A 25,158-nucleotide genomic window follows, 5' to 3' on the forward strand; every position below is an offset into this window, starting at 1 on the left:
GATTCGACCCTTACTCACGTAAGGTATTACTTGGACGACCCAGTGCACTTGCTGGTTAGTGGTATGAGTTGTGAAAAGTTTGATTTACAATTTCGTGCACAAGTCACCAACAAAGCTCCAAGTAATCCAAATTCAAGTCCAAAGCATAAATACCCTCTTAAAATACACCTAATACACATATATATGTTCCAATTCAGTTTTCTATTACCAAAAACAAGATTGAGCTAAGGTTAGGGTGTCCTTACCATACCCATATGCTCAATAGCTTGAGCCCACAAGTTCCGGAAGCTAACTTGAACCTAGAACATGGAAATTGGACAAGATTCAGCATAAGTTTCAAGTTTACCAAATAAAGAGGGGTAGGGATTCTGAACTGAATAGGGGACTTACCAATGAAATTATTTGGATAGAAAAGTAGAGCTCGACGCGCTGAGCGCGGGGCCGCGAATGGTTCAGCGATCGGAGCCCGGATGGAGGAGTTATGGTGGTGAGAAGGAAAGGTGAGGGTTAGGTTTCATCTCCTCCCCCTTGCTGTGTGTGTTTCGTTGCTTTGTGAAATGGAGAAGATGAAGTTGCTGCTTCATTTATGTTATGGGTCCGATCTTGGGCCCTTCCAGTCCGATCTTGGGCCAAATTTTTGAAATTGGTTTCAAAATTCTCGTTTCGACGAGCTCTATCCTATTTTGATATTAGTTTTGCATTTCTAATATTCTTATTTAAAATTCGATTTATTGACTAATTATTTACCGATTTTAGCGGGGTTTACATCTGGTGCACGAAATTGTGATCTCTTATAATGGCATTCAACTTGGTGTGTGCATTTACTAACGCAGCACTTTCTTCACAACCTCACACAACTAACCAGCAAGTGCACTGGGTCGTCTAAGTAATAAACCTTACCTGAGTAAGGGTCGATCCCACGGAGATTGTTGGTATGAAGCAAGCTATGGTCATCTTGTAAATCTCAGTCAGGCGGGTAATAAATGGATATGGAGTTTTCGAATAATAATAATAAATAAACAGAAAATAAAGATAGAAATACTTATGTAGATCATCGATGGGAATTTCAGATAGGCGTATGAAGATGTTGTGCTCCTTCTGAATCTCTGCTTTCCTACTGCCTTCATCCAATCCTTCTTACTCCTTTCCATGGCAAGCTGTATGTAGGGCATCACCGTTGTCAATGGCTACATCCCATCCTCTCAGTGAAAAATGTCCAAATGCTCTGTCACGGCACGGGTAATCATCTGTCGGTTCTCGGTCATGTTGGAATAGAATCCCTTGATTCTTTTGCGTTTGGCATCACGCCCAACAATCGCGAGTTTGAAGCTCGTCACAGTCATTCAATCCCGGATTCCTACTCGGAATACTATAGACAAGATTTAGACTTTCCGGATTCTCATGAATGCCGCCATCAATTCTAGCTTATACCACGAAGACTCTGATCTCATGGAATGGAAGGCTCAGTTGTCAGGCGAGGGCAACCCTGCGTCGTGCATCAGGAATCCAAGAGATACACACTCTAGCTTTCGCTTGTAGAACGGAAGTGGTTGTCAAGCACGCGTTCATAAGGACGGATGATGATGAGTGTCACGGATCATCACATCCATCAGGTTGAAGTATGAGTAGTATCTTAGAACAGAAATAAGATTGAATTTGAATAAAATATAGTAGTAATTGCATTAAAACTCGAGGTACAGCAGAGCTCCACACCCTTAATCTATGGTGTGTAGAAACTCCACTGTTGAAAATACATAAGTGATGAAGGTTCAGGCATGGCCGAATGGCTATCCCCCAAAATGTGATCACAGGATCAAAAATACAATCCAGGATGTCTAATACAATAATAAAATGTCCTATTTATACTAGACTAGCTACTAGGGTTTACAGAAGTAAGTAATTGATGCAGAAATCCACTTCTGGGGCCCACTTGGTGTATGATTAGGGTGAGCTCGAGCTTTATACGTGCAGAGGCTTCTTTTGGAGTTGAACGCTAAGTTGTAACATGTTTTTGGCGTTTAACTCTGGTTCGTGACGTGTTTCTGGCGTTTGACTCCAGAATGCAGCGTAGAACTGGCGTTGAGCGCCAGTTTGCGTCATCTAATCCCGAATAAAGTATGAACTATTATATATTGATAGAAATATCTGGATGTCTAATTTCCAACGCCGTTGAAAGCACACCATTTGGAGTTCTATAGCACTAGAAAATCCATTTCGAGTGCAGGGAGGTCAGAATCCAACAGCATCAGCAGTCCTTTGTCAGCCTCTTATCAGAGTTTTGCTCAGGTCCCTCAATTTCAGCCAGAAAATACCTAAAATCATAGAAAAATACACAAACTCATAGTAAAGTCCAGAAATGTGAATTTAGCATAAAAACTAATGAAAACATCCCTAAAAGTAGCTAGATTATACTAAAAACTATCTAAAAACAATGCCAAAAAGCGTATAAATTATCCGCTCATCACAACACCAAACTTAAATTATTGCTTGTCTCCAAGCAACTGAAAATCAATTAGGATAAAAAGAAGAGAATATACTATAAATTTCAGAATATCAATGAATATTAGTCTTAATTAGATGAGCGGGACTTGTAGCTTTTTGCTTCTGAACAGTTTTGGCATCTCACTTTTTCCTTTGAAGTTTAGAATGATTGGCATCTATAGGAACTTAGAATTTCAGATAGTGTTATTGATTCTCTTAGTTAAGTATGTTGATTCTTGAACACAGCTACTTTTATGAGTCTTGCCGTGGCCCTAAGCACTTTGTTTTCCAGTATTACCACCGGATACATAAATGCCACAGACACATAGCTGGGTGAACCTTTTCAGATTGTGACTCAGCTTTGCTAAAGTCCCCATTTAGAGGTGTGTCCAGAGTTTTTAAGCACACTCTTTTTGCTTTGGATCACGACTTTAACCACTCAATCTCAAGCTTTTCACTTGGACCTGCATGCCACAAGCACATGGTTAGGGACAGCTTGATTTAGCCGCTTAGGCCTGGATTTTATTTCCTTGGGCCCTCCTATCCATTGATGCTCAAACCATTGGATCCTTTTTATCCTTGCCTTTTGGTTTTAAGGGCTATTGGCTTTTTCTGCTTGCTTTTTCTTTTTCTTTCTATTTTTTTCACCATATATATATATATATATATTTCACAAGCTTTTGCTATTCACTGCTTTTTCTTGCTTCAAGAATCAAATTTATGATTTTTCATATTATCAGTAACATTTCTCTTTGTTCATCATTCTTTCAAGAGCCAACAATTTTAACATTCATAAACAACAAGATAAAAAATATGCACTGTTCAAGCATTCATTAAGAAAACAGAAAGTATTGTCACCACATCAATATAATTAAACTAAATTCAAGGATAATTTCGAAATTCATGTACTTCTTGTTCTTTTGAATTAGAAACATTTTTCATTTAAGAGAGGTGAAGGATTCATAGAATTATTCATAGCTTTAAGACATAGTTACTCAATACTAATGATCATGAAGTAGAGACACAAAACATAAACAAACATATAGCATAAAAATCGAAAAACAGAGAGATAAGAACAAGGAAGTTAAGGAATGATTCCACCTTAGTGAGGGTGGCGCCTTTTGAAGGACCAATGGTGCTTTTTGAGCTCCTTTATGTCTCTTCCTTGCTTCTGTTGCATGATCCCTAGTGATTTTGGTGCTCCTATCCTTAGTTGCTCCCAATAATTATGTGGAGGAACATGTATCCCCTGAGGTATCTCAGGGATTTCTTGATGAGGGAATTCCTTATGCTCTCTTGATGTGCAGTCAAATGCTCTATTACTGAGCTATGGATCTTTGAGACGAATCTCTCCATCTCCCATGACTCAGAGGTGGAAGCTTTTGTCTTCCCTTTTCTCTTTTTTTTTTTGAGGTTTCTCTGGCCTTAGGTGCCATCAATGGTTATGGAAAAGCAAAAATGCTATGCTTTTACCATACCAAACTTAGAATGTTGCTCGCCCTCGAGCAAAAGAAGAAAGAATAGAAGAAGGAGAAGAAAATATGGAGGAGAGGGAGAGATGTTTGTGTTTCAGCCATGTAGGGTGGGTTTGGGTGGGAAGGATGGATGGATATGAGTGGTGAAGAGGTGATGGGGAAGAGAGATGGAGGTGATCGGTGAAGAAGAGAGAAGGTAAGTTGAGGTAGGTAGGGATCCTGTGGGGTCCACAAATCCTAAGGTGATCATGTGGGGTCCACAGATCCTGAGGTGTCAAGGATTTACATCCCTGCACCAATTAGGCATCTAAAATGCCTTTGCATACAATTCTGGCATTTAAACGCCAGAGTGATGCTTGTTTTGGACGTTCAACGCCGAATTGCAGCATGTTTCTAGCGTCGAACGCCAGTACCATGCTTGTTTCTGGCGTTTAGCGCCATCTCTCCTCACGGTGTATTCCTGGTGTTTAAACGCCAGGATGCTGCTTGTTTCTGGCGTTCAATGCTAGATCCATGCTCTGTTCTGGCGTTGAACGCCAGCCAGATGCTCCTTACTGGCGTTTAAACGCCAGTAAGTCCTTCCTCCAGGGTGTGATTTTTCTTCTGCTGTTTTTTATTCTATTTTTAATTTTAGTATTTTTTCGTGACTCCATATGATCATGAACCTAATAAAACATAAAAGAAAAATAAAAAATAAATTTAGATAAAATAAAATTGGGTTGCCTCCCAATAACCGCTTCTTTATTGTCAATAGCTTGACAGTGGGCTGTCATGGAGCCACACAGGTGATCAGGTCAATGTTGTAGACTCCCAACACCAAACATAGAGTTTGATTATGGGGGCTTTGTTTGACTCTGTATTGAGAGAAGCTTTTCATGCTTTCTCTCCATGTATACAGAAGAATACCCTTGGGTCTTAAACAAAAGGTAGTCCCCATTCAATTGAAGGACTAATTCTCCTCTGTTAACATCTATCACAGCTCCTGCTGTGGCTAGGAAAGGTCTTCCAAGGATGATGCATTCATCCTCCTCCTTCCTAGTGTCTAAGATTATGAAATCAGTAGGGATGTAAAGGCCTTCAACCTTTACTAACACATCCTCTACTAATCCATAAGCTTGTCTTACTCACTTGTCTGCCATTTGTAATGAGAATATGGCAGGCTGTACCTCAATGATCCCCAACATCTCCATTATAGAGAGTGGCATAAGATTTATGCCTGATCCTAGGTCACACAGAGCCTTCTCAAAGGTTATGGTGCCTATGGTATATGGTATGCCGAATTTGCCAGGATCTTGTCTCTTTTGAGGTAAAGTTTGCTGAACCCATGTATCGAGTTCACAAATGAGCAAGGGAAGTTCACTTTCCCAAGTCTCATTACCAAACAACTTGGCATTCAGCTTCATGATGGCTCCTAGATATTGAGTAACTTGCTCTCCAGTTACATTTTCATCATCTTCAGAGGAAGAATAGTCTTCAGAGCTCATGAATGGCAGAAGGAGGTTTAATGGAATCTCTATGGTCTCTATATAAGCCTCAGATTCCTTTGGATCTTGAATAGGGAACTCCTTCTTGCTTGAGAGACGTCTCATGAGGTCTTCCTCATTGGGATTCACGTCCTCTCCTTCCTCTCTAGGTTTGGACATGTTGATTATATCAATGGCTTTGCACTCTCTTTTTGGATTTTCTTCAGTATTGCTTGGGAAAGTACTAGGAGGAGTTTCTGTGACTTTCTTACTCAGCTGGCCCACTTGTGCCTCCAAATTTCTGATGGAGGACCTTGTTTCACTCATGAAACTTAAAGTGGCTTTGGATAGATCAGAGACTATGTTTGCTAAGCTAGAGGTGCTCTGCTCAAAATTTTTTGTCTGTTGCTGAGAAGATGATGGATAAAGCTTGCTATTGCTGAGCCTATTTCTTCCACCATTATTAAAGCCTTGTTGAGGATTTTGTTGATCCTTCCATGAGAAATTTAGATGATTTCTCCATGATGAATTATAGGTGTTTCCATAAGGTTCACCAATGTAATTTACCTCTGCTATTGCAGGGTTCTCAGGATCATAAGCTTCTTCTTCAGAAGATGCCTCTTTAGTACTGTTGGATGCATTTTGCCATCCATTCAGACTTTGAGAAATCATGTTGACTTGTTGAGTCAACATTTTGTTCTGAGCCAATATGGCATTCAGAGCATCAATTTCAAGAACTCCTTTCTTTTGAGGCGTTCCATTATTCACAGAATTCCTCTCAGAAGTGTACATGAACTGGTTATTTGCAACCATGTCAATAAGTTCTTGTGCTTCTGCAGGCGTTTTATTTAGGTGAATGGATCCACCTGCAGAATGGTCCAATGACATCTTGGAGAACTCAGACAGACCATAATAGAATATATCCAGAATGGTCCATTCTGAGAGCATGTCAGAAGGACACCTTTTGGTCATCTGCTTGTATATTTCCCAAGCTTCATAGAGGGATTCACAATCTTTTTGTTTGAAGATCTGAACATCCACTCTAAGCTTGCTCAGCTTTTGAGGAGGAAAGAACTTAGCCAAGAAGGCCGTGACCAGCTTATCCCATGAGTCTAAGCTATCTTTAGGTTGTGAGTCCAACCATGTTCTAGCTCTGTCTCTTACAGCAAAAGGGAAAAGCATGAGTCTGTAGAGTTCAAGATCTACTCCATTCGTCTTTACAGTCTCACAGATCTGCAAGAACTCAGTTAAAAACTGATAGGGATCTTCTGATGGAAGTCCATGAAACTTACAGTTCTGTTGCATTAGAGCAACTAATTGAGGTTTCAGCTCAAAATTATTTGCTCCAACGGCAGGGATTAAGATGCTTCTTCCATCAAACTTGGAAGTAGGTGTAGTATAATCACCAAGAATCTTTCTTGCATTATTGTTGTTGGGTTCGGCTGCCATCCCCTTTTCTTGTTCGAAAATTTTAGCAAGGTTGTCTCTGGATTGTTGTAATTTAGCTTCTCTTAGTTTCCTCTTCAGAGTCCTTTCAGGTTCCGGATCATCTTCAACAAGAATGCCTTTTTCCTTGTTCCTGCTCATATGAGAAAGAAGAGAACAGAAAAGAAAGAGGAATCCTCTATGTCACAGTATAGAGATTCCTTTATGTTAGTAGAAGAAGAAAGGGAATAAAAGTGAAGAAGAATGAATAATCCAAACACAAGGGTGAGGATAGGGGCAGAGATTTGAGATGAAGAGAAGTGTTAGTAAATAATTAAATAAATAGAGTAAGATGAGAGAGAGAAATTTTCGAAAATAATTTTTGAAAAGGAGTTAATGATTTTTGAAAATTAAAGGGGAAATAAAATTAAAATTAAAATTTAAAACAATTAATTAATTAAAAAGAATTTTGAAAAAGAGGGAGGTATTTTCGAAAATTAGAGAGAGAAAAGTTGTTAAGTGATTTTGAAAAAGATAAGAAATAAACAAAAAGTCAAATAGTTAGTTGAAAAATATTTGAAAATCAATTTTGAAAAGATAAGAAGATAAGAAGTTAGAAAAGATATTTTAAATTCAAATTTTTGAAAAAAATGAAATTTGAAAAATATATGATATAAAAGATATGATAAAAAGATATGATTAAAAAGATTTAATTTTTAAAATTAAAATTGATTACTTGACTAACAAGAAACTACAAGATATGATTCTAGAATTTAAAGATTGAACATTTCTTAACAAGAAAGTAACAAACTTCAAATTTTTGAACCAATCACATTACTTGTTAGTTAAGTTTCAAAAATTTTTGAAATAAAATTAAGAAAAAATATTTTGAAATAATTTTTGAAATTTTCGAAAAACATAAAAGAAAAATGAAAAAGATTTGATTTTTGAAAAAGTTTTGAAAAAGATAAGATTTTTAAAATTGAAATTTTGACTTGACTAACAAGAAACAACTTATTTTTAAGAAATTTGACTAAGTCAACCCAAAATTTCGAAATTTATGAGAAAAATAAGGAAAAGATATTTTTTATTTTTGAATTTTTAATGATGAGAGAGAAAAACACAATTGTGACCCAAAACATGAAAATTTTGGATCAAAACACATGATGCATACAAGAACACTATGAATGTCAAGATGAACACTAAGAACACTTTGAAGATCATGATGAACATCAAGAACATACTTTTGAAAACATTTTTATGCAAAGAAAACATGCAAGACACCAAACTTAGAAATCCTTAATGCTTAGACACTATGAATGCAAAAATGCACATGAAAAACAACAAAAGATACAAAACAAGAAAACATCAAGATCAAACAAGAAGACTTACCAAGAACAACTTGAAGATCATGAAGAACACCATGCATGGATTTTCGAAAAATGCATAAATTTTTAGAAAAATGCAATTGACACCAAACTTAAAAGTTGACTCAAGACTCAAACAAGAAACACAAAATATTTTTTATTTTTATGATTTTATTATTTTTTTTGTATTTTATTTTATATTTTTCGAAAAACATATAGGAAAAAGAAAGTAATGAATCCAAAGTCCTCAATCAAAATCCTGTGAATTAGACATGGCTTAATAGCCAGCCAAGCTAAAACATGTTATATGAAACTCTAGAATTCATTCTTGAAAACTCTAAAAATTTTCGAAAATAGGTGATAAATTTTTGAAAGATTTTTGAAAATTTTTTTTCGAAAATAAAACAAAAAAGAAAATCACCTAATCTGAGCAACAAGATGAACCGTCAGTTGTCCAAACTAGAACAATCCCCGGCAACGGCGTCAAAAACTTGGTGCACAAAATTGTGATCTCTTATAATGGCATTCAACTTGGTGTGCGCGTTTACTAACTCAGCACTTTCTTCACAACCTCACACAACTAACCAGCAAGTGCACTGGGTCGTCCAAGAAATAAACCTTACGTGAGTAAGGGACGATCCCACGGAGATTGTTGGTATGAAGCAAGCTATGGTCATCTTGTAAATCTAAGTCAGGCGGGTAATAAATGGATATGGAGTTTTCGAATAATAATAATAAATAAACAGAAAATAAAGATAGAAATACTTTTGTAGATCATCGATGGGAATTTTAGATAGGCATATGAAGATGTTGTACTCCTTCTGAATCTCTGCTTTCCTACTGCCTTCATCCAATCCTTCTTACTCCTTTCCATGGCAAGCTATATGTAGGGCATCACCGTTGTCAATGGCTACATCCCATCCTCTCAGTGAAAAAGGTCCAAATGCTCTGTCACGGCACGGCTAATCATTTGTCGATTCTCGATCATGTTGGAATAGAATCCCTTGATTCTTTTGCATTTGTCATCACGCCCAACAATCGCGAGTTTGAAGCTCGTCACAGTCATTCAATCCCGGAATCCTACTCGGAATACCACAGACAAGGTTTAGACTTTCCGAATTCTCATGAATGCCACTATCAATTCTAGCTTATACCATGAAGACTCTAATCTCACGGAATGGAAGGCTCGGTTGTCAGGCGAGGGCAACCATGCGTCGTGCATCAGGAATCCAAGAGATACACACTCTAGCTTTCGCTTGTAGAACGGAAGTGGTTGTCAAGCACGCGTTCATAAGGACGGATGATGATGAGTGTCACGGATCATCACATCCATCAGGTTGAAGTACGAGTAGTATCTTAGAACAGAAATAAGATTGAATTTGAATAAAAGATAGTAGTAATTGCATTAAAACTTGAGGTACAGCAGAGCTCCACACCCTTAATCTATGTTGTGTAGAAACTCCACCGTTTGAAAATACATAAGTGATGAAGGTTCAGGCATGGCCGAATGGCCATCCCCCAAAACGTGATCACAGGATCAAAAATACAATCCAGGATGTCTAATACAATAATAAAATGTCCTATTTATACTAGACTAGCTACTAGGGTTTACAGAAGTAAGTAATTGATGCAGAAATCCACTTCCGGGGCCCACTTGGTGTGTGCTTGGGCTGAGCTCGAGCTTTACACGTGCAGAGGCTTCTTTTGGAGTTGAACGCCAAGTTGTAACATGTTTTTGGCATTCAACTCTGGTTCGTGACGTGTTTCTGGCGTTTGACTCCAGAATGCAGCGTAGAACTGGCGTTGAGCGCCAGTTTGCATCGTCTAATCCCAAATAAAGTATGAACTATTATATATTGCTGGAAAGATCTGGATGTCTAATTTCCAACTCCGTTGAAAGCATGCCATTTGGAGTTCTGTAGCTCAAGAAAATACATTTCGAGTGCAGGGAGGTCAGAATCCAACAACATCAGCAGTCCTTTGTCGGCCTCTTATCAGAGTTTTGCTCAGGTCCCTCAATTTCAACCAGAAATTACCTGAAATCACAGAAAAATACACAAACTCATAGTAAAGTCCAGAAATGTGAATTTAGCATAAAAACTAATGAAAACATCCCTAAAAGTAGCTAGATTATACTAAAAACTATCTAAAAACAATGCCAAAAAGCGTATAAATTATCCGCTCATCACAACACCAAACTTAAATTGTTGCTTGTCTCCAAGCAACTGAAAATCAATTAGGATAAAAAGAAGAGAATATACTATAAATTTCAGAATATCAATGAATATTAGTCTTAATTAGATGAGCGGGACTTGTAGCTTTTTGCTTCTGAACAGTTTTGGCATCTCACTTTTTCCTTTGAAGTTTAGAATGATTGGCATCTATAGGAACTTAGAATTTCAGATAGTGTTATTGATTCTCTTAGTTAAGTATGTTGATTCTTGAACACAGCTACTTTTATGAGTCTTGCCGTGGCCCTAAGCACTTTGTTTTCCAGTATTACCACCGGATACATAAATGCCACAGACACAAAGCTAGGTGAACCTTTTCAGATTGTGACTCAGCTTTGCTAAAGTCCCCATTTAGAGGTGTGTCCAGAGTTTTTAAGCACACTCTTTTTGCTTTGGATCACGACTTTAACCACTCAATCTCAAGCTTTTCACTTGGACCTGCATGCCACAAGCACATGGTTAGGGACAGCTTGATTTAGCCGCTTAGGCCTGGATTTTATTTCCTTGGGCCCTCCTATCCATTGATGCTCAAACCCTTGGATCCTTTTTATCCTTGCCTTTTGGTTTTAAGGGCTATTGGCTTTTTCTGCTTGCTTTTTTCTTTTTCTTTCTATTTTTTTCACCATATATATATATATATATATATATATATATATATATATATATATATTTCACAAGCTTTTGCTATTCAGTGCTTTTTCTTGCTTCAAGAATCAAATTTATGATTTTTCAGATTATCAGTAACATTTTTCTTTGTTCATCATTCTTTCAAGAGCCAACAATTTTAACATTCATAAACAACAAGATAAAAAATATGCACTGTTCAAGCATTCATTAAGAAAACAGAAAGTATTGTCACCACATCAATATAATTAAACTAAATTCAAGGATAATTTCAAAATTCATGTACTTCTTGTTCTTTTGAATTAGAAACATTTTTCATTTAAGAGAGATGAAGGATTCATAGAATTATTCATAGCTTTAAGACATAGTTAGTCAATACTAATGATCATGAAGTAGAGACACAAAACATAAACAAACATATAGCATAAAAATCGAAAAACAGAGAGATAAGAACAAGGAAGTTAAGGAATGAGTCCACCTTAGTGAGGGTGGCGCCTTTTGAAGGACCAATGGTGCTTTTTGAGCTCCTTTATTTCTCTTCCTTGCTTCTGTTGCATGATCCCTAGTGATTTTAGTGCTCCTATCCTTAGTTGCTCCTAATAATTATGTGGAGGAACATGTATCCCCTGAGATATCTCAGGAATTTCTTGATGAGGAAATTCCTCATGCTCTCTTGATGTGTAGTCAAATGCTCTATTACTGAGCTATGGATCCTTGAGATGAATCTCTCCATCTCCCATGAATCAGAGGTGGAAGCTTTTGTCTTCCCTTTTCTCTTCTTTTTTTTTGAGGTTTCTCTGGCCTTAGGTGCCATATATGGTTATGGAAAAGCAAAAAAGCTATGCTTTTACCACACCAAACTTAGAATGTTGCTCGCCCTCGAGCAAAAGAAGAAAGAATAGAAGAAGGAGAATAAGATATGGAGGAGAGGGAGAGATGTTTGTGTTTCGGCCATGTAGGGTGGGTTTGGGTGGGAATGATGGATGGATGTGAGTGGTGAAGAGGTGATGGGGAAGAGAGATAGAGGTGATCGGTGAAGAAGAGAGAAGGTAAGTTGAGGTAGGTAGGGATCCTGTGGGGTCCACAAATCCTGGGATGATCTTGTGGGGTCCACAGATCCTAAGGTGTCAAGGATTTACATCCCTGCACCAATTAGGCATTTAAAATGCCTTTGCATACAATTCTGGCATTTAAACGCCAGAGTGATGCTTGTTTTGGGCGTTCAACGCCCAATTGCAGCATGTTTCTGGCGTCGAACGCCAGTACCATGCTTGTTTCTGGCGTTTAGCACCATCTCTCCTCAGGGTGTATTCCTAGCGTTCAAACGCCAGGATGCTGCTTGTTTCTGGCGTTCAACACCAGATCCATGCTCTGTTCTGGCGTTGAACGCCAGCCAGATGCTCCTTACTGGCGTTTAAACGCCAGTAAGTCCTTCCTCCAAAGTGTGATTTTTCTTCTGCTGCTTTTTATTCTATTTTTAATTTTAGTATTTTTTTCGTGACTCCACATAATCATGAACCTAATAAAACATAAAAGAAAAATAAAAAATAAATTTAGATAAAATAAAATTGGGTTGCCTCCCAATAAGCGCTTCTTTATTGTCAATAGCTTGACAGTGGGCTCTCATGGAGCCACACAGGTGATCAGGTCAATGTTGTAGACTCCCAACACCAAACTTAGAGTTTGGTTGTGGCCTTCCAACACCAAACTTAGAGTTTGATTGTTGGGGCTTTGTTTGACTCTGTATTGAGAGAAGCTTTTCATGCTTTCTCTCCATGTATACAGAAGAATACCCTTGGGTCTTAAACACAAGGTAGTCCCCATTCAATTGAAGGACTAATTCTCCTCTGTTAACATCTATCACAGCTCCTGCTGTGACTAGGAAAGGTCTTCCAAGGATGATGCATTCATCCTCCTCCTTCCTAGTGTCTAAGATTATGAAATCAGTAGGGATGTAAAGGCCTTCAACCTTTACTAACACGTCCTCTACTAATCCATAAGCTTGTCTTACTGACTTATCTGCCATTTGTAATGAGAATATGGCAGGCTGTACCTAAATGATCCCCAACTTTTCTATTACAGAGAGTGGCATAAGATTTATGCCTGATTCTAGGTCACACAGAGCCTTCTCAAAGGTCATGGTGCCTATGGTACAGGGTATGACGAATTTGCCAGGATATTGTCTCTTTTGAGGTAAAATTTGCTGAACCCATGTATCCAGTTCACTAATGAGCAAGGGAGGTTCACTTTTCCAAGTCTCATTACCAAACAACTTGGCATTCAGCTTCATGATGGCTCCTAGATATTGAGCAACTTGCACTCCAGTTACATTTTCATCCTCTTCAGAGGAAGAATAGTCTTCAGAGCTCATGAATGGCAGAAGGAGGTTTAATGGAATCTCTATGGTCTCTATATAACCCTCAGATTCCTTTGGATCCTCAATAGGGAACTCCTTCTTGCTTGAGAGACGTCCCATGAGGTCTTCCTCATTGGGATTCACGTCCTCTCCTTCCTCTCTAGGTTCGGCCATGTTGATTATATCAATGGCTTTGCACTCTCTTTTTGGACTTTCTTCAGTATTGCTTGGGAAAGTACTAGGAGGAGTTTCTGTGACTTTCTTACTCAGCTGGCCCACTTGTGCCTCCAAATTTCTGATGGAGGACCTTGTTTCACTCATGAAACTTAAAGTGGCTTTGGATAGATCAGAGACTATGTTTGCTAAGCTAGAGGTGCTCTGCTCAGAATTTTCTGTCTGTTGCTGAGAAGATGATGGATAAGGCTTGCTATTGCTGAGCCTATTTCTTCCACCATTATTAAAGCCTTGTTGAGGATTTTGTTGATCCTTCCATGAGAAATTTGGATGATTTCTCCATGATGATTTATAGGTGTTTTCATAAGGTTCACCCATGTAATTTACCTCTGCTATTGCAGGGTTCTCAGGATCATAAGCTTCTTCTTCAGAAGATGCCTCTTTAGTACTGTTGGATGCATTTTGCCACCCATTCAGACTTTGAGAAATCATGTTGACTTGTTGAGTCAACATTTTGTTCTTAGCCAATATGGCATTCAGAGCATCAATTTCAAGAACTCCTTTCTTTTGAGGCGTTCCATTATTCACAGAATTCCTCTCAGAAGTGTACATGAACTGGTTATTTGCAACCATATCAATAAGTTCTTGAGCTTCTGCAGGCGTTATCTTTAGGTGAATGGATCTACCTGCAGAATGGTCTAATGACATCTTGGAGAACTCAGACACATCATAATAGAATATATCCAGAATGGTCCATTCTGAAAGCATGTCAGAAGGACACCTTTTGGTCATCTGCTTGTATATTTCCCAAGCTTCATAGAGGAATTCACAATCTTTTTGTTTGAAGGTCTGAACATCCACTCTAAGCTTGCTCAGCTTTTGAGGAGGAAAGAACTTAGCCAAGAAGGCCGTGAACAGCTTATCCCATGAGTCCAAGCTATCTTTACGTTGTGAGTCCAACCATGTTCTAACTCTGTCTCTTACAGCAAAAGGGAAAAGTATGAGCCTGTAGACTTCAGGATCTACTCCATTCGTCTTTACAGTCTCACAGATCTGCAAGAACTCAGTTAAAAAATGATAGGGATCTTCTGATGGAAGTCCATGAAACTTATAGTTCTGTTGCATTAGAGCAACTAATTGAGGTTTCAGCTCGAAATTGCTTGCTCCAATGGCAGGATTGAGATGCTTCTTCCATCAAACTTGGAAGTAGGTGTAGTATAATCACCAAGCATCCTTCTTGCATTATTGTTGTTGGGTTCGGCTGTCATCCGCTTTTCTTGTTCGAAAATTTTAGCAAGGTTGTCTCTGGATTGTTGTAATTTAGCTTCTCTTAGTTTCCTCTTCAGAGTCCTTTCAGGTTCTGGATCAGCTTCAACATGAATGCATTTTTCCTTGTTCCTGCTCATATGAGAAAGAAGAGAATAGAAAAGGAAGAGGAATCCTCTATGTCACAGTATAGAGATTCCTTTATGTTAGTAGAAGAAGAAAGGGAATAAAAGTGAAGAAGAATGAATAATCCAAACACAAGGGTGAAGATAGGGGCAGAGATTTGAGATGAAGAGAAGTGTTAGTAAATAATTAAATAAATAGAGTAAGATGAGAGAGAGAAATTTTCGAAAATAATTTTTGAAAAGGAGTTAATGATTTTTGAAAATTAAAGGGGAAATAAAATTAAAATTAAAATTTAAAACAATTAATTAATTAAAAAGAATTTTGAAAAAGAGGGAGGTATTTTCGAAAATTAGAGAGAGAAAAGTTGTTAAGTGGTTTTGAAAAAGATAAGAAATAAACAAAAAGTCAAATAGTTAGTTGAAAAATATTTGAAAATCAATTTTGAAAAGATAAGAAGATAAGAAGTTAGAAAAGATATTTTAAATTCAAATTTTTGAAAAAAAAAAAGAAATTTGAAAAAGATATGATATAAAAGATATGATAAAAATATATAATTAAAAAGATTTAATTTTTAAAATTAAAATTGATTACTTGACTAACAAGAAACTACAAAATATGATTCTAGAATTTAAAGATTGAACCTTTCTTAACAAGAAAGTAACAAACTTCAAATTTTTGAACCAATCACATTACTTGTTAGTTAAGTTTCAAAAATTTTTGAAATAAAATTAAGAAAAAATATTTTGAAATAATTTTTGAAATTTTCGAAAAACATAAAAGAAAAATGAAAAAGATTTGATTTTTGAAAAAGTTTTGAAAAAGATAAGATTTTTAAAATTGAAATTTTGACTTGACTAACAAGAAACAACTTATTTTTAAGAAATTTGACTAAGTCAACCCAAAATTTCGAAATTTATGAGAAAAATAAGGAAAAGATATTTTTTATTTTTGAATTTTTAATGATGAGAGAGAAAAACACAATTGTGACCCAAAACATGAAAATTTTGGATCAAAACACATGATGCATACAAGAACACTATGAATGTCAAGATGAACACTAAGAACACTTTGAAGATCATGATGAACATCAAGAACATACTTTTGAAAACATTTTTATGCAAAGAAAACATGCAAGACACCAAACTTAGAAATCCTTAATGCTTAGACACTATGAATGCAAAAATGCACATGAAAAACAACAAAAGATACAAAACAAGAAAACATCAAGATCAAACAAGAAGACTTACCAAGAACAACTTGAAGATCATGAAGAACACCATGCATGGATTTTCGAAAAATGCATAAATTTTTAGAAAAATGCAATTGACACCAAACTTAAAAGTTGACTCAAGACTCAAACAAGAAACACAAAATATTTTTTATTTTTATGATTTTATTATTTTTTTTTGTATTTTATTTATATTTTTCGAAAAACATATAGGAAAAAGAAAGTAATGAATCCAAAGTCCTCAATCAAAATCCTGTGAATTAGACATGGCTTAATAGCCAGCCAAGCTAAAACATGTTACATGAAACTCTAGAATTCATTCTTGAAAACTCTAAAAATTTTCGAAAATAGGTGATAAATTTTTGAAAGATTTTTGAAAATTTTTTTTCGAAAATAAAACAAAAAAGAAAATCACCTAATCTGAGCAACAAGATGAACCGTCAGTTGTCCAAACTCGAACAATCCCCGGCAACGGCGCCAAAAATTTGGTGCACGAAATTGTGATCTCTTATAATGGCATTCAACATGGTGTGCGCATTTACTAACTCAGCACTTTCTTCACAACCTCACACAACTAACCAGCAAGTGCACTGGGTCGTCCAAGTAATAAACCTTACGTGAGTAAGGGTCGATCCCACGGAGATTGTTGGTATGAAGCAAGCTATGGTCATCTTGTAAATCTCAGTCAGGCGGGTAATAAATGGATATGGAGTTTTCGAATAATAATAATAAATAAACAGAAAATAAAGATAGAAATTCTTATGTAGATCATCGATGGGAATTTTAGATAGGCATATGAAGATGTTGTGCTCCTTCCAAATCTCTGCTTTTCTACTGCCTTCATCCAATCCTTCTTACTCCTTTCCATGGCAAGCTGTATGTAGGGCATCACCGTTGTCAATGGCTACATCCCATCCTCTCAGTGAAAAAGGTCCAAATGCTCTGTCACGGCACGGCTAATCATCTGTCTGTTCTCGATCATGTTGGAATAGAATCCCTTGATTCTTTTGCATTTGTCATCACGCCCAACAATCGTGAGTTTGAAGCTCGTCACAGTCATTCAATCCTAGAATCCTACTCGGAATACCACAGACAAGGTTTAGACTTTCCGAATTCTCATGAATTCCGCCATCAATTCTAGCTTATACCACGAAGACTCTGATCTCACGGAATGGAAGGCTCGGTTGTCAGGCGAGGGCAACCATGCGTCGTGCATCAGGAATCCAAGAGATACACACTCTAGCTTTCGCTTGTAGAACGGAAGTGGTTGTCAGTCATACGTTCATAGGGACAGATGATGATGAGTGTCACGGATCATCACATCCATCAGGTTGAAGTACGAGTAGTATCTTAGAACATAAATAAGATTGAATTTGAATAAAAGATAGTAGTAATTGCATTAAAACTCGAGGTACAGCAGAGCTCCACACCCTTAATCTATGGTGTGTAGAAACTCCACCGTTGAAAATACATAAGTGATGAAGGTTCAAGCATGGCTGAATGGCCAGCCCCTAAAATGTGATCACAGGATCAAAAATACAATCCAGGATGTCTAATACAATAATAAAATGTCCTATTTATACTAGACTAGCTACTAGGGTTTACAGAAGTAAGTAATTGATGCAGAAATCTACTTCCGGGGCCCACTTGGTGTGTGCTTGGGCTGAGCTCGAGCTTTACACGTGCAGAGGCTTCTTTGGAGTTGAACACCAAGTTGTAAGGTGTTTTTGGCGTTCAACTCTGGTTCGTGACGTGTTTCTGGCGTTTGACTCCAGAATGCAGCGTAGAACTGGCGTTGAACGCCAATTTGCGTCATCTAATCCCGAATAAAGTATGGACTATTATATGTTGTTGGAAAGCCCTGGATGTCTACTGTTCAACACAATTGAGAGCGCGCCATTTGAAATTCTGTAGCTCTGGAAAATCTATTTCGAGTGCAGAGAGGTCAGAATCGAACAGCATCAGCAGTCCTTTGTCAGCCTCTTATCAGAGTTTTGCTCAGGTCCCTCAATTTCAGTCAGAAATTACCTGAAATCATAGAAAAATACACAAACTCATAGTAAAGTCCAGAAATGTGAATTTAGCATTAAAACTAATGAAAATATCCCTAAAAGTAGTTAGATTATACTAAAAACCATCTAAAAACAATGCTAAAAAGCGTATAAATTATCCGCTCATCAACATCCTACCCACCTAATTAGTAATTTTGTTCTCAAAATTCAGAGTGCGTTACCTGAAAGGAGGTGTGAGTAGTCCTTCCTTATCTCTGACTCAAGCTCCCAGGTATGTTCTTCAATACCAGCCTGGCTCCAAGCTACTCTACCAAGGGAACCTCCTTTCTGCGTAGATGCTTGCTGCTGGTATCATCAATCCTAACCGGAGTTATTGGAAATGTTAGATCTTCTCTCACTTGGACTAATTTCGGTTCTAGGACATGACTAGGATCAAGCTGCGATACGTGAAACATGTCATGCAGGTTTGAATGATGTGGTGGTAGAGTGATCCTATACGCCATTGGTCCGATGTAACGGGAATTTAGCTTTTCAGTTTCTGATTGGTCATCCGATTCTAGTTCATTGAAGTGATCTTCAGGAATAGGTATCTTCTTCCTTCCAACTTGAGAAATCTTTTTCTTAGATCTGCCTAACTCTTTTGTCGGCTTTCAAAGTGAAAATTCTAACTCAGGTTTGTGTAACTCTTCCTCCGTTGTCTCGGCTGTCAAATTCAGGAACTAAGACGTTCGATATTCCAGTTTTTGGTTAATTCAAAGGGGTTTAGCACATGGTGAAGTCTCATCTTCTCTCGATGTATAGTCTCTTTGATATCCTCAATAAGTAGTTACTCCGATTGGCAAAACGGGCTTGGTTACTTGACCCACAGTCCCCTAATAGAATCACCTTTTGTCCTAGTCCTCGGTAACCTACTATGAGATCATTGGCTATTTTCTGTTACCTTTAATGTAGAACCTTCAACGGTTGTAGCATTCCGCACGGCTCCTGGTGGTCTCTCTTTTCTTTCTCATACGTCAAATAATCACATAGATTTTCACTTCGTTCTTCATTTTTGGTTGCTCAAAAATCTTCTTGGATTCGTGGTAGATTTTAGAAATCTCACAGAAATTTAAAAAAATCTTCTCTTGTAAGCTTCAGACAACAGTCTCTCTTTCCATCTTCCAATTTTGACACACAACCCTCTCTTGGTGTCTTCTTGATTCAATCGGCTTCGGTACTCTTAGTAGCTCCTTGATAAACCACTATTTTACGGTTTACAATGTGTTTAATTGTGTGGTTTTATCATGATTTTTACCCACTTATTCAAATAATTAGCATGCATTTATATTTCCTTCCTAAAATTATTACATGATTGAAAACTTACTTCCTAGAGACTTTTAATTAGGTATTTTAATTCTCCTTTATTCTACTTGATGCCGTGATCTGTGTGTTAAGTGTTTCAGGCTTTATAGGGCATGAATGAGTGGGAGATCGGAAAGGAAGCTTGCAAAAATGGAAGGAATACAAGAAATTGAGGAGATGACCAGTGAGAAGTGACGTGGCCGCATGACTCACGCGACCGCGCGAAAGAGAGGAAATCACAGTGACGTGGCCGCATGGCTCATGCGACCGCGCGGATTGGAAAGCATAAGCGACGCGGAGGCACGAACGACGCGCCCACATGGAAAAGCGAAACGCCGAATGACACGTCAGTGTGAATGACGCGACCGCATGACGTGTGCGATCTGCAGAATCTCAGAAGTCACTGGCAGTGTTTTTGGGCCGGATTTCAACCCAGTTTTTAGCCCAGAAACACAGACTAGAGCCAGGGAACATGCAGAAACAAGGGATAATATTCATTCCGCATAATTTTTAGTTTCTAGATTTGAAATTGCTCCTCCCCGAGGTTTTACTCACTTGAACATTCATAGTTAGGATTTTGAAGATTTTGGCTTTAGCTTTTGAGAAGAGTCTACCTCCGGTACTAGTCATTATATTCTGTCAATTACTTTTCACTTATTATTCCATATTCTTAATTCCCCTATAGTTGACATTGGATTATTTTTACAAGTCATTAATATAGACTATTTTTATTTTCAGTTAATCCTTTTCATTATTATTTATCATGTCATCTTTTATTTTCCCCATTAATTCTGTGATGTTTATAATTATGATGAGTGAGTAGTTCCATAACTTGATTGGGAGATGATTGAAAGGAAACCTTGAGTTGAATTACTCAAGAGAGAAATTATAATTGGAATTATTATTGGATCAACCTCTAATCATTGACACTAGTCCTCCCCAAGGGAGAGGATTAGGACTTGTGATTAGAAACAGCTTTTCAACTTGCTTGACTTTCCTTTACCTAGTAAGGGATAACTAAGCAGAGCAACTTCCAATTATTAATTAATCTTGAGAGTACTTCAACAAGAATAGGGCTTCCAACTAATCTACTCCCAATCAAGGTTTTTATTTAAGATTAATTAAATTCCCTAATTTAATTTCCTGTTATCAACTCAACCATTTTTTGAAAACATCTGATTGATAAAATAGCACATTTCTCTGCAACTTGTTGGGAGACGACCTGGGATTCACACTCCCAGTATTTTAATTTCAATATTGTGACAACCCTTTTAAATTGATAAGCGAATTTTCGGCTGGTTAAGGACTGTACTTGCAACCTATTTCTATTAATAAATTCTTAACTCACCAATTTCCGCTACGTCAATTTTTGGCGCCGTTGCCGAGGAGTTGCAACAGTGTGCTAATTTATTGATTGGCATTTATTGAATTGCAATTTTTCTTTTTATTTTGTCACTATGAGCTGTACGTTTCTTTCGTTAAATGACACGTTCACTTCCTGATCCAAGCTTGCCAGTATTTGACCCCGAGATTGAAAGAACTCTTTCACGTATAAGGCAAGCTCGGCGTCGGTGAGTCCTCTCTGAGGATGAACCTAAAACGTCATTTAAGGAAGAAGCAAGCTCCCTCTCTACTAATCCAGTTGATTTACGTGCAGGTGACATGGCAGCACCCAGGAGAGTCACTATCCAGGAGGAATGAGCCCCTGATTTTACACTCCAACCATTCCAGGCACACCACCCAGTAGTGGCTGTGGATTTCGAAATAAAGTCTTCACTACTCAACTTGATGCCCAAGTTTCATGGCTTACCTGCTCAAGAGCCTACCAAGCACCTTAGGGATTTTCAGACTGCCTGTTCTACTGTTAAGCGTGATGGCACTGATGAAATCTCTATTCTGTTGAAAGCCTTCCCATTTTCTCTTAAGGGAAAGGTAAGAGAGTGGTACTACACTCAACCCGGAACAACTGTTTCCAACTGGGATACACTTAGAAGAGAATTTCTGGAGAAATTCTTTCCAGCTGAAGTTACAGATAAACTGAGGAAAGACATGTCCATGATTGTTCAGAATGAATCTGAGACTCTCTATGAGTACTTGGAACGCTTCAATAATCTTCTAGAAGCATGTCCCCACCATATGATTGACAAGATAGTGTTGCTCGGCTACTTTACACAGGGCATGAAATCTAAAGATAGGACCATATTGGAAGGTGCTAGCAATGGGTCTATGAAAAAGTACAAGACTACGGAAGAAGCATGGCAATTGATCAGTGACTTAGCCGAATCCACCAGGAATCACAGGCAGAAATAAAGTCAGTCAAGAGCTATTGTAGAGGTATCTACTAGCAAAGAGACTGTTGCTATAGCTCAGAGCTTATGTGAAATGACTAACTTGCTGAAGCAGATGCAGCTAAATTAACAACAACCGCAGCAAGTTCAGCCTTCTCCACCACAGCACAACCAGCAGTTGGTTCCACAAAGAGTATGTGGAAACTGTGCAGATTACAGTCACTACACTAATGAGTGTCTGCAACTTCAACCGGAGGACCACACCATAGTAGCCACTCATAACTTCTATTACCGCCCCAATCAAGGGTACAATCAAGGTGGCAACTATAACCAAGGATGGCAGGATAACTCTAACCAAGGCTGGAGAGATAATTCTAACTAGGGTTGGAGGGACAATCATAACAGAGGAGGCAGAGCTAACAATGGAAATCAGAGGTGGAATAACAATAACAACTTTAGGCAGTAGAATCAGAATCAGGCCTACAGAGCATCTCATCTAAGACAACCTCAAGCATCTCAGCAGCCCTCTCAGATCACTTGTCCATCTTCATCTCCTAATGACGAGTTACTACAATCTATTGATTGGAGACAACAAGCCATGGAAAACAACTTTATTACTACTTTGAATGGTCTGACTTCTACTTTGCAAGCCCTTGTTTCACATAATGGATCAATGAACAACTCCAACAACCAGTCCTCAAGCTCTGGTGGACTCCCCTCTCAACCATTACCCAATCTAAAGGGTGGCATTAATGCCATCACCCTAAGGTCTGGAACCACATTGCAAGAGAGGAATCAGGAAGAGCCAAACCCACCTGAACACGCCTCAGCTGAAGAGGTAGTGGAATTAGAAGATATTGAGGAAGAAAAGGGTATACAGGACATGGCTGGGGAAGAAGATGCTGGATCACAGGAAGAAGCACCAAAGGGCGCAGACACTATGGAAAACACCAGTCCTATTCCATTTCTGCAACTTGCAAGGAAGACCAGAAAGCAGTTGGAACCTGATCCCAAAATGGTAGAAATATTCAAAAAGGTTGAGGTAACTGTTCCCCTTTTTGATGTTATTCAACAGGTACCTAAATACGCAAAGTTTCTAAAGGATTTATGCATACATAAAGACAAGATTAATGAATTAGAAACTATTTCCTTAGGTAGTTCTATATTTGCTTTAATGGGAAATATACCTGAAAAATGTAGTGACCCAGGTCCATGCATGGTTAACTGTACCATTGGAGGTGTGATATTTTCTGACTGCATGTGTGATTTAGGAGCATGTGTTAGTATAATGCCTTTATCTATATATGATGTTTTAAGGCTCCCTCCCTTAAAAAGGTCGGCAGCTCGTTTTGTGTTAGCAGATAAAAGTATTATTACAGTGGCTGGAGTTGCTGAAGATGTATTAGTGGGTATTAAAGGTCTCACTTTCCCCATTGATTTTTACATCCTGGAGATGCCCCAACATGACTCAGAGAAACCGTCATCAATCCTACTTGGAAGACCTTTCTTGAAGACCTCGAAGTTCAAATTAGATGCTTTTGCAGGAACATACTCTTTTGAAATAGACGGCCGAGTAGTAAGCTTTAATCTGAATGGAGTCATGATACATCCTCCAGAAGATCATTCTATCTTCCAGTGTGACATCATAGATGAGACCATAGCTGAAGTTCACCAGGAGGAGTTTGAAAAGAAGTACGTAGGACAAGGTCCGAGTGTGGGGAATTTTGAGGACAATGAAAGTACTCTGCCACTGCCACCAGCTCCAGACAATCCATAGCCTGACCATGAACAGAAGTTAGAATTGAAACCCCTTCCTCCACACCTCAAATATGCTTACCTCGAGGACAAGCAGAAGTTTCCAATTATCATTGCACGGGACCTCACTTCTGAACAGGAAGAGCAGTTACTTAGTGTGCTGAGGAGGCACAAGAAAGCAATTGGGTGGAGTTTAGCAGACATAGTAGGCATCGACCTTCAAGTTTGTGAGCACAGAATATTTTTAGAAGAATGAGCAAGACCCGTTCGTCAACCCTAAAGAAGACTGAACCCCACTATCTTAGAGGTTGTCAAGAAGGAAGTGACCAGACTATTAGAGGCAGATATTATCTACCCCATCTCAGACAGTGAATGGGTGAGCCCAGTACAAGTGGTGCCCAAGAAGTCTGGAGTCACTACAGTGAAGAATGAGCATGGAGAGCTCATAGCAACCAGAGTACAGAACGCCTGGAGGGTCTGCATTGATTACAGGCGTCTCAACCAAGCCACTCGTAAGGATCACTATCCCCTTCCATTCATTGATCAAATGCTGGATCGCCTGTCAGGTAAATCATATTACTGCTTTTTAGATGGTTACACAGGCTATTTCCAGATTCATATAGCTTCTGAAGATCAGGAAAAGACTACCTTTACATGTCCGTTTGGGACTTATGCCTATAAGAGAATGCCCTTTGGCTTGTGCAATGCACCAGCTACTTTCCAAAGGTGCATAATGAGTCTTTTCTCTGACCTTCTCGAGGACTGTATGGAGGTTTTTATGGATGATTTTAGCGTTTATGGTGATTCTTTTAGCCTTTGCTTGGATAGTCTATCTAGAGTATTAGATAGATGTGTCAGTACAAATCTTGTATTAAATTTTGAAAAATGTCATTTTATGGTTAAACAAGGTATTGTACTAGGACATATTGTGTCTAATACTAGCATTTCTGTAGATCCAGCAAAGGTGGATGTTATTTCTAGTTTGCCTTATCCTCCTCTGTGAGGGAAGTCCGCTCGTTCCTTGGACATGCAGGTTTTTACCGAAGATTCATTAAGGACTTCAGTAAGGTAGCACTTCCCTTGTCCAAACTACTGCAAAGAGATATTGAGTTCGAGTTCAGTGAGGATTGCAAACAAGCGTTTGATAAGCTGAAAATCGCCCTGACTCAAGCTCCAATTGTGAGAGGACCCGACTGGAGCCAGCCATTTGAAAATATGTGCGACGCTTCCAACCATGCAGTAGGAGCAGCGCTGGCTCAACGTGAAGTTAAAGATCATTTTGTCATTGCTTATGCGTCTAATACTTTAGACACTACTCAGTCTAACTACACTACTACTGAAAAAGAGCTTCTTGCTATTATTTTTGCTCTGGATAAATTCTGAGCTTATTTACTTGGTGCTAAGGTAGTAGTGTATTCCGACCACGCAGCTATAAAGTATTTATTAGCTAAAAAGGAATCCAAAACAAGGCTTATACATTGGATACTGCTACTACAATAATTTGATTTAGAAATAAAGGATAGAAGTGGTAACCAGAATCTAGTGG

Source organism: Arachis hypogaea, chromosome 3 (assembly GCF_003086295.3).
Source record: "Arachis hypogaea cultivar Tifrunner chromosome 3, arahy.Tifrunner.gnm2.J5K5, whole genome shotgun sequence".
Lineage (NCBI taxonomy): Eukaryota > Viridiplantae > Streptophyta > Magnoliopsida > Fabales > Fabaceae > Arachis > Arachis hypogaea.